Raw genomic sequence first — 11,560 nt, forward strand, 5'->3', positions numbered from 1 at the left:
GCAGCAGCAGTATCAGGGCAGCAGCAGCAGTATCAGGGCAGCAGCAGCAGCAGTATCAGGGTAGCAGCAGCAGAATCAGGGCAGCAGCAGTATCAGGGCAGCAGCAGTATCAGGGCAGCAGCAGCAGTATCAGGGCAGCAGCAGCAGTATCAGGGCTGCAGCAGCAGTATCAGGGCAGCAGCAGTATCAGGGCAGCAGCAGCAGTATCAGGGCAGCAGCAGCAGCAGTATCAGGGTAGCAGCAGCAGTATCAGGGCAGCAGCAGGCGGTCGTACACAGGCGCTGGAATGCTAGCCAAGCTCGCGCAGGGTGGGACGCTCGAGAGCAGCGAGGGTGAGGAAGGGAGAAGGGCTTTGTTTGGATAGGGGGTTTGTGTGGTCACTCCGAACAATACAAAGGTGTGAGAATGCTACACTAGCCCACATCACCAACGCACGCATGCACTCACAGACCAAACAGAGTTCGAAAGCCCCATCGAGACTAGTTCTTCCAGTCGCCATTCTTTTTCGAGCGGCAATACATTTCCGAGGGAAGTACCTTGAAGTGCAACAGGTCCCTTGGGATGCGATGGTGGGACAGTCGAACTAAGCACACAAAAAATACTCCAACATCAGCTGTTTCTTCCTAAGTTTGTCCGGAAAATTAAAAATTCTTATTGAATATCCACTAAATAAGGTATTCCCAGAAGGGCGGCAGCCGACCCCGCGGTGCGGAGCAGCTTCAGCAATGAGCATATCGGCACGGGCTCGGTGTCACTACTACGACTCCATTGGCCAGGCTCAACATACTCACGAGAATGTGATCAAGTTAGTCCTATAAAAACACGTTACTTATGAGAGACTAACGAGAGTTTCTAACACGGCTCTGATTGGAGAAATCTGTAAAGCAAACGGTGGATGGTAGTCTGATGCGGTGACCACAGCGTGATTGAAGAAAATCTGGGAACCAGGCCAAGACACTCAAATAAATCGCTAACCATTTGATATGCAAGTCATTAAATCATGATACGAAATTAAAATTGAACCTGTCAATCACAAACGTAAATCACGAGGTAACCATCGTTGCAGCACTTACGATCACAGACATGTTGTATTGTGCTACTCATACACTGCTCTGCACCGTCAACTGAAAAAGTTGCAGCGGCAAACGTACATCAAAATTTACCTCTCAACAAAATAACAGGAAACAGTCATTTGAGATGAATATGACCAGACGAGTTTTAAGTGAAAACAATGATACCTTTAAAGAACAGCAGCAGTCTCAGCACGTATCTTTCACTCGTCATTAACACTGATTTAGATAACAAATGATAGATTTCCAGGATTAATTACTGATATGCATTGACTGTAACATCAATCATATCCTGATTATCCTTTGGAATCCGCTTTCCAGTTCACGAGCCAAGGCAACAGTACAACAGGACAGAGGTTCATATTTCAGGAGTATCGACGCCAGCAACATCGTTCAACGTTACAAACACCAACTATGCTAACGTATCATTTGATTTATTTTCGACCAGCGGAAAAGCTGAAAATATTTTCATCAGGAATGAGTGTTACACTTCCGCACTTAACATTTTCTGCAGAAGAATTAATTTAAAACTGAATTTTGCACATCGAAAGTAATAGTCAAAATGTATCAATCAAATTCATACAATATGAGCTGGCATTTCTGCGATTTCATACTACTGTTGAAATTCTCCTTCCACGCTAACGCAATGTCTCAAAACGCAACTTACAAACATTCATAATTTATATCTTATAGTAGATGACAATTTTGCCAAATTTCCTTACCACTAACTCACTGCTCATGAAATCACTGAGATCATTGGCATCCTAAGAGATTTTCCAGCACAAGAGACGGATGAAAACAAATGTATAACAAATGAAAACATTCCAGCAGGTGTAATTGCCTGCAAACTGAACTACAACACGCACTGAAGTACTCCAAAAGTAGAGCGCACTGCAATGCTGTGCTGCACTTGTGTAGCACCATGCAAGGACGTACTGAAATTGTACTGCACCATGCAATGTCGTCTGTTATTGTATAGCACCATGGAATGCTGTGCTCCAGTTAGAAGCTATAATTCAGAGAAGCAAGCGATCCTAACTTGACGATTTAGGGTCGTAGCAAAGGTCATTGCTGGACATGGGTAGAACCTTAGATGTTAGGGCGAGATATGTGAAAGAGGGCAAATTCCGCCCTTTGCAACAACACCTTATAGCCATGTTGGAAGTTCGTGAATTAAAGTGATCAATAAAATAAGACAGATCGTAAGTGATGAAGGTAATCGCAGAACTAAACTTCGATGTGTCGGAGATCATCGGAAAAAAGCTTTCACATAAAATTAATTTGATATCTTCGATGAAGAGCCAAACTGATCAACCATACGAAAACTACATTGACCAACTATTATAATACTGAGAACATTGAATGGAACGTTTGAAGATCGCAGGGATTTAACCCCTGAATTCTTGCACAGTTTCAATTTCGGGATCGTGATAATGAGTTCACGGGCTTCGTTGGCAGCACCTGTTACATACCACGCAGAAACGAACAGTCCAAATTCAAGACAAGATCTCATCTTTCCTCACCGCCGATATACCCGTCAAATTTATTTATTACCAAATAATGTTCTTCGCGAAAAGCAGAACTGATATATCTACATTGACGAATCATTTTTGGGGGGTATGACACGTATCGACTTATCTTCATTCGTTATTCTCTCCCTTGTTAAATTCCAATCTCTGACCTTTCTTGACCTGGCTGTTACCGAGGTCGCATTCCTTTTACAGCGAAGGTAGCGAGACGATCACGGCGAATGCGCAGCCATGACGTCCATTTTTTAGTATTTCACATTCCTGGCAGAAGGGCACGTGAACGCGCAGCAGACCAGGCGCGCCACAAAACTTGTACTTCACTGGTTAGAAAACAGCTAGAAAAATCACTTGATGATGTTCATGTGGAAACTTTTTCAGAAGTCTTACTTTCGGGTGATACATAATCATTTCCGGTTAAATCAAGATGCGAATAACATAAAATTTATATAACATCCAACTTCTTGGCGGCATACATGCTTTAAAAGAATTTGTCACGTTAATTTAATTATTGCTCGCTACAGCATATGACGCAGACGTTGGTCAAAGTTATGTAAAGCTTACTGCTGATAAACATCACTGGACTTATTTGCTTTACAGGAAAAACAAATACATTTGCCCAACTCCGTTTGTCCGGTACACTTGAAAGTTCCTAACATACATCAAGACCTATTTGCGTTTAGCATCAAATGTCGGCTGCAATACTTCTTTCTTAAAAGCCGAAGAACACGAGAGACTTGGGCGCTGTTGAACGTTCAAAAGATCTTGTCAGCAAATGTGGACCCCATTAAAAATAGATCAATCAGGAATTGGGAAGGAAAGACGCAGAATAGAACCACACTTTTTAAAAGGGCTCATGTAGTAAGTCTTCTTTTATTCAAGGGCTCTAATTGAGATTGTAAGGCTAAAAAGGAGTGCCTTCTTAAGTCAATACTCAAACAAAGAGGCTAAACATAGGCTAGTTGAACCTAAACTTTGGGTGCTCGAAGTAGTGAATGCGAGCTGCTGCAAAACGTCACTCGCATGCGCTAGCAACAACAACTTCGCCTCTTCTCAAACATTGCAAGTAATTTGTTTTTCTTGTCTAGAGAACAGATCTCAAAATAAGTTACGATACCACAAACTGTCCAGCTAGTTTAAATTAAAGTTTTTAAATGGCTTTTAAAACTTTAAATGGCAATTAAAGATTTTTTAAATGGCTCTAGCCATCTTTGAACTTGAAATTACGATTATTTATTTCCGCTTTAATCATCAGAATAGTTTAGAATGCGACTTTCTGAAGCTACTAACTGATCCACAGTGGTTGCAAACAAAAGCAGGAATACAGACTGCATAAATTCTATTACTTTGAGAGCAACCGAAACGCTCAGTGGTTGAAAGTTAAAAATAGCTAAGATGCGTTCGACGCGCTTCAATGCCATTCAAAACTAACCTCAACGCAGAAATTTTGAAATGAAAATGTTTCCATGTGCACTGCACAGTGACAACCATTTTCTGGTGAAATTGAATTGAGACATATCGTTATGTGTGCATTGATTGGTAACTGGAAACATCAATTTAACACATATTAACTAGGATAAATTACCTAGGCCAAGCTTCAGATTCGCACGCTTGAATGTTCCTACGCAGATTATCTGCTGATGAACATCAACGAGGCTTGAGTACTGATCCTACACTCGACACTTTAACCGTTGGAAAGCCCGAACGTATTAATTTTTACCAAACTCAAAACGCTGATAATTAAGTTTGTGCCAAGGTTGGATAAATGCATAATAATAAATCATAACATAACATAGTGATCTCGGCGCTGAAGTGTAGGCCTGATGTGGCCTGTCGCCGATTCTTTTTCTTTTCGTGCCTTGTTCACAGAAGATCTAAAATCGTGTCATTTGACCGGATCTTTTCGTGACTGACGATATCATATAATCATATTTAAGCGTTATTAATTTCACAAGAAAAATAACAAGCAGACATTTGTAGCCGGAAATGGTCAAGAGGATGGCCGTGCCAGTAACCGTTATCATCACCAGCTTACAAAACGGAACAAATATTCATACATTTTTACTATACGTGCAATAAGGAAAAATCCAAGATATAAAATTAATAATCTAAGAAACTTGGCGAAGGAAAATAATCAGCAGCTTCATTTTTACGTTTCGATTAAACTTGAAGTTCTAAATATTGCGCCAAACTAAATCAGTGTCCCATAAATCATCGCGCAGGCGCAGAGTCCGTGCTACGGACAGATTATTTCAAAGCCAGTGACCGCATTTCTCATGCTGTGGATCAAATTTTGCTCATGATGGTCCTAGATTTGTTCCTTCTGTTCCTCGTTCCGAGGTCTAAGTTTGTATTTATAATGATCGTCGTGTTGAGGCAAATTTGTCATCATGCTGAGACAAAATTCACGCTCATGTTGCCACCATGTTGAGGCGATGCTCGCGCTCGAGCTTCAGCCGTCCTCTCCCTCTTCTTCGTTTCAAGTGACAATTACACGTATTTTACTCGACATTTTTTTCCGTGGTCTGCATTCCAGCGAGCCGGGGCTGCGCCCTCCCAAAAACGTGACGACTCGACGCATACCTGGGACGTCCCTCCATCCTGCTCACCAGATATATGGTCTGCCTCCCCACTCCCTTTGGGGCCAATACTATGCGTGGTCTTTTCGTAGTAACATTACTGCATCGATACACATAATTTTCATCAATACAATCCATTCGAGTCTTTTAAATCCTCTTGTCTCTTCATCCAACACCTCATTTTTCAATTGGTAATGTAATCTACGGTTTTCGATGATGCACTGACAGTTTTCTTTTCTCATACTGGATTGCCCTCATTCCAGAGCTAAAAGACAATTTATTCAAAATTGTAAATAATATGTGGACCCTCCTCTGTCTCAGCTTCCTGGAGCACGTCCCGTTATTCTATACCTAAATTTTCTTCGCTGATATTGTTTGAAAATTGTGAGCTTTGTATATCAAAGCATGATTTCCCGTTTCCTAATAATATGCTTGTCAAAATAACAGCCAAGATGTGCGATGACGAATTTGAATAATATTGACGCGGACAGTCCTCATAATAAAATTTTCGACGACGTTTAAAGGAAATGGAGATGTAATTCAAAGATGCACGGCGAAAAATAAATTCTAAAGCAGTACTACGTTTTTTCCACTCATTGGATGAGCCGTAGGAACCGGTTAGTTGCCTACTTTACGGCACGGCCCGTGGTCCGGCCTGCTGGACACAGCGCGCTGCCGGTACGCCACCAGCCTCGTAAGCCTGCTGGACACAGCGCGCTGCCGGTACGCCACCAGCCTCGTAAGCCTGCTGGACACAGCGCGCTGCCGGTACGCCACCAGCCTCGTAAGCAAGCCTGCCGCACACAGCGTATGATGAACGGGCCGGAGTAGAAGTACCTCATTGCGAAGTGATGAAATTCTTAGGATTAGGTTTAAGGTTGTCTAATTACGTTAGGTTGTCTAGAAGCAGTATTGTGTTGCATATTTATTGTGATGAGATTGTGCTTTAATAGAACAACTTGGATGATTTCTATGAGACACTGCAAGACGCTTTGTACCGAGACTAAACGAAACCATCGCGTTTAATTTGTCATATTTATCCGAAATGCTGCACATAGTTTCGGCACGTTTCAAGAAGGAAAAGGTAGAATAATACTTATGGTCGAATTTATAGTTTAATTCTAACACTAATGTGACCCAAGTGCGCTTCACGAATGAAGAATATGCCATAACTTTCACTCAATTTGGGCTAAATTATCACTTAGCAGATGTATAAGCAATTTTCATGGAGAAAGCGGAAGAATCTAATGCCATTTGATCCGGATCAAAGGAAAAATCATAGCCCGGATCAAAGGAAAAATCATAGCACAGTAAGTAATTGAGAACGATGACGTGAAGCAGCGTGCTCAGCTGAGGCACATGCTGGACGTTACTCCCAATTTATGGAAGCAGAGCTGCGCGGGTCTTCTGTGCCGCTCGACCTCGCAGCGCTCGCGTGCATTTGGTAGACCCAGGAATGTTGCCTTGCTATGAGCCCCTGCCTCTCCTCTCTCTGTCTCCTCCTCCCCGCCGCCTCCTCCTCTTCGCTTCCCGTCGTCACTGCGGCTTCCTTTCGGCCTATCCTATCACCTTTGCCATTCAGACTTCAAACCTGGCAAAACCAGGCAGCATTGTCTCATTAAGAACTAAATCAGGCCGGAACCATTTTCAGAGTGAGCACTGCGTTCAATAAAACAGAGATAATCTAAGCTGAAAAATCCATTTTCATCTCGATGAGAGACTGTTCATGCACTAACTCATGAACGAATTGCCCTCTCAATATGCCAACATCAATCTTAAATCAATGACGAAGTTCATTAAATATTCACGCCAGCATACAGCACGAAAGCATCGAACATGTCTGTATAACTCCCTCAAGATGCACATGATTTACAATTTTTTAATGCTAAGGTTATATTTCTTTGCTTAAAATATTAGTAAAACTATGAAAACGCATAAATCTTCATGTTAAAAATGCGTGTCGGCAAGTAGAGGTGAAAAATAATAACCCGAACCTTGTGTTTTTCCAAGACTTGATTTCTGGCATTTCCGCCTCACCAACTAGGCACACTAACTATGGGTGTGAGAACCGAAATACCTAATAGGAAACAGCTGAGTTTCAAAGTGTTTCAAACATATGACGTCATTAATTTTGTTTTAGAATAACTAATTACTAATGCCATATAAACAAAAAGTTGATATTTATTTTTGAAATGAAAATGAAGACGGTATAGAGGGAATGAGGACAGCCACAATAGGAAATCTTGCAGAAAATAAGTAATACAAAAGCCCGACTGACTGCCATAGAAAATAAAGAGTTTGCAGGAGCAACACTTATGCTTCTACGGCAACAGACTACATGAAAGTTATTGTGCTGTCCGAAGCTGAGGGCGCAGTACGGTCAAAATTTTAGACGTCGTCGCATCCTTGAATGACGAGTTAATTTTTAATAACAAACGACTAACATGCTGCCTAATCACAGAATTATTAATGCAGAAGAGGTTAAGCAATTGCGGCAAATACAGATGAATCAGGATATCGTCGGCAATAACAGCATTTAAAACTTAATAAAAATGGTACCTGTTGCTCCATAAAAAATCAGATGCCTTGGCTCTATTTTTTTCCTATTACTTCCCATGGTTAGGTATAATGACTGTAAGCTGAATTTTTTATTATAATGTTGCCACATAGGCAACGAAGGTAGCATGCGGAACACCCAACCACGACCAGTGAATCAAGTGCGCTGTACCTGATGGCCGAGCAAGGAACAGATGACTCGAATATGCACTTTGTGCGGTCGGCAAAACAAAGTAACACGTAGTTCTCTATGAATACATTTCCAGTTTAATTTTACTTCCGGATATCGATAAAAATAAGAAAATAAAACACACATCCAGTTTGAGCGTTTTCGTTAGCAAATGAATCATAATTTGATCTAAGTAGGTATAATCTAACAGTAGGTATGGACTTCATCGATATAATTCGACTAGAATCAAAAACGATAAAACGACCAAACCACAAAAAAGGCAGTCATACAACAAGCATTCCTATCAGTCTAGAGACGTCACTATAAATGATAAATTATAATGTACTTCTCCCATTTAGAAAATGTTTTACTCCAATTTAGAAGCGAGGCAAAAATGTTTTTAAACAAGACTTCTAGTAGACACGGATTACTTCGAATTCTAAATATTTTTAATAATCTTATTTACTGGTAAATTATGATTCATTTATTTAAACAGTGAGAATACACTGCTTGTAAGTAATAGAAGCCCTTGTCGATGGATGGCAGCGAACGCCTTCTCTAGAGACTAGGTTGCCCTGGAAGATCAGAGCCAAGGACATCAGCCTCCTCCCTCCACGCCGCGCAAAAATCACTAGAATTCCAGAGGGACTTTTTTGCATCATCTTGCCAAGCTTTCACAGACGACAGAGCGCAACTCAAATGTTTATTGCCAGATAATTTCAGCCATACTGGGGTTGTAGTGGCAAGAATTTGTCATTAGACTCAATGATATGAGATGCGGTGATGAATACGAGCAAGATAGCGAGGGAGATATTGCAGTGAGCGTGGTGTTAGACCGCCAAGACGTGAACATGAATAACCAAGCATCATGCCTCAAGTCATTGACCACAAACTCCTGCCGAATGTATGAGCTCCTAGATCATGCATCACATCGCTAGGACCTAGAACACATAACTTTATAATCGTGCACTATGATGCTCTTTCAATATTACTCAGCAGGAATAATTTATTCTTACATTCCAAACCTTTGATACATATAAAATTTTAAGAGTAAAGTAGTATATTATCTTTAAATAATTTAAGTCTAATTTGCACTGTAAGTATAAAAGAAATCAATTACCAGAGCTGAACTTACTCAATCTAATTTTTAGCAAACTATGTCTGAGTTCTATTAAGTAAATCTCCGACCCGAAGTTAAGCACCGTGGACAAATCTAATGACTAGAACAGCATTCAAGCAGTTAGATAGAACTAAAATAAAAAATAATAATATACAATTAAAAATTTTCTGTCGTCCGAAAAAATGTGCAATGGTGCACAGGGGCATTTTAAGATATTAATTAAGGTAAGTACGCATTTTATAATTTTATAACCAAACAATCGAAAACAACGTAATAGTGAGAGATTGCCCGAGGAAATTGCGCATAAACTTTGAAGGAAATCTCAATTCCACTGGACTTCCGTTATCATTTAACTTATGATGTTCGATAACGGGTTCATAGTTATTAATTGCAATTATGAATAGCTTACGTCAAGCTAATAAAGTCTTGAACTTAATAAATGGAATACATATTATTCCAAAATTATTTATAAAACAATAATATATTTTCCATGCACAAGACCAGAGAGCTTCACGAGCTGATACTAATGTTTTGTGAACTGCATGTATACGCGAATATAGTATACTGCATCTGCAAGTATTCGCGAATGAAAACTCCACCAGCCATGCTAAAAACAAGAAAAATGTTTAAAAATCATGTCTCGAGCGACTACCTCATTTGGACGTATCCTAATAAGACTCTAAAACAATTGGTTAAATGAACACGACACAATATAGGTCCGTCCAGGTACGACAAGAGTTCCTCTTTTTTTTTCTACACTGAGAATTTACTGCGGCGATATCTTGCCCATTGATTGGAGTCAGGAGCTTCGCGGCATTCTTGGTTCATGCCGAGGCGCTACCTACAAGATCTGCAACAACCTGCTGGTCCACATCTCTCACTCGCCTCCTCTCTGATACTTAATAATTCCATGACGACCAGTTCCAGTAGCACTCATTCATCTTGCATGAACAGCTGCTGGTGAAATGAAAATTTAATTTCCACCTCCGGCGAAAAGAAATCAATTTGATTGATTCCTCGTTCACTTTAGAACGGTTAAAAGGGCATGAGCAATGGAAGAAATTATGCACGAAGTTAATTAATTTATTATACCTAAAATTAAGGTCATCAACTTCTCAATAACTTTGAGATTCTGAATGTCAACATTGAGGTACCATGTGCATTAAAGATCATAACTCCTCATAACATAACATATCCTCTTCTTTGTCCATATTAATTTACAACGAAGTTTAATAAATTTACAGAACAAGCACGTGGCTTATGAGTCGCTACATGCTTTAAGCCATTGACCTCCTAATTTAATTATTGCATCATCACCTGTCACAGGTAAGTAAAGTACTCTTAAACGCGAACAAAATTTGGACGTTTGCAAATATCTGGAAAGTTCAATCCACGTACCTACAACGATCGATATCGAAAACTTAGAAGACATATTTAAATAACGTTTAGATGTAATAAAAATTCTAGTCTACTGTATATTAGTAATTCTAGATTTTTTTCATCGGTCCGGTCCTTAGTTACTTTCGGCGGCACGTCGGGTTTAGAGCCTGTTGGTTCCTTTCCGGCAACAACAGGCTAGTGGCGCAATGGACTGATCGACGTTCATTGCGGCACACGGCTTAGAAGTTGGAAAAATGACTACCTATCATATTAGCGAAAGATATATTTTTTTCCTTATCAACAATACAGCTGGTTTTTTTAGAGGAATACAAGCGTTATTAAACGCTTGTATAAGTACATAAAATAACCAAATACCAGTTATTATATAAGGCATTCTTTTGATTAGAAAATCTCACCTTCAACAAATTATCCTGCTGGGCACACGCCAAGCTTAACACTGAAACGGGACGCTATCGATGGGCTAATGATTTTCTCACATGAAACACAGACATCACTTGGAATTATTGCACGGACTAGTAACTGAAAAATAATAAAGCACAGCACAAAAAACGTTTCAATGGAGCTGCGAATGCTATGAGGGCCTACAGCAAGCCATGGAAGAGTCGGAGGTACAAGTATGTGCTGGAGGCTAACTTAGGGCGGTCACTAATTATCACACAGTAGCAGCACCCACCTGTGCTGAGGCGGGCAACAGAAAAAGTACAGGGCTTTAAAATTGCCGGCGCATTATCCAGGAAAGCTATGGGGCCTATGCCCCTGAGTGCCGTTCTCTGAGAAAGAGGCACTTGCAGTCAATTTCACCGGCACTGGACGTCTATGGTCACAAGTTGTGTTCAGAGGCAGGCGGATAGAGCTCGATGGACGAGAAGTTAGGTACAGCGAGAGCGACACACGAGCTCAGCCTAGCCACAGACAAGATGTGACCGCGACCACTTGGTCAGCTACACTGAGTGGGCTTAAGGACTATGGCATGCCCGTCGCTTGCAGGAGGAGCCGCGCCGCCTGCTCCCGTTGCACCCCTAATTCGATGGCCCGCTGCTGATTAACTTGGCAGCCTAACTATTTCTCTTGTTGCTGGGTTGCAGTGAAGACATTAGTGCACAAGAGTAATGTAAAACATCGCTACTAAATCATGTCGC

The 11,560-nt window shown here is 40.8% G+C and overlaps 1 protein-coding gene across 3 annotated transcripts in view; it reads right to left on the minus strand.

The window, feature by feature from the left end:
- The window catches only part of LOC108677278 (protein expanded), a 52,460-nt gene extending 41,106 nt beyond the window's left edge, over window positions 1–11,354 (minus strand). For 2 of the 3 annotated variants that reach the window (XM_047885291.1, XM_047885293.1), the window contains exon 1: window positions 10,817–11,354. The gene's annotated coding sequence lies outside the window, so the exon portion shown is untranslated. The remainder of the gene's footprint in view (window positions 1–10,816) is intronic. The other variant, XM_047885292.1, reaches the window with a different exon arrangement.
- Between the last annotated feature and the right edge of the window lie 206 nt (window positions 11,355–11,560).

Source organism: Hyalella azteca, unplaced genomic scaffold (genome assembly GCF_000764305.2).
Source record: "Hyalella azteca isolate HAZT.00-mixed unplaced genomic scaffold, Hazt_2.0.2 contig17496, whole genome shotgun sequence".
Lineage (NCBI taxonomy): Eukaryota > Metazoa > Arthropoda > Malacostraca > Amphipoda > Hyalellidae > Hyalella > Hyalella azteca.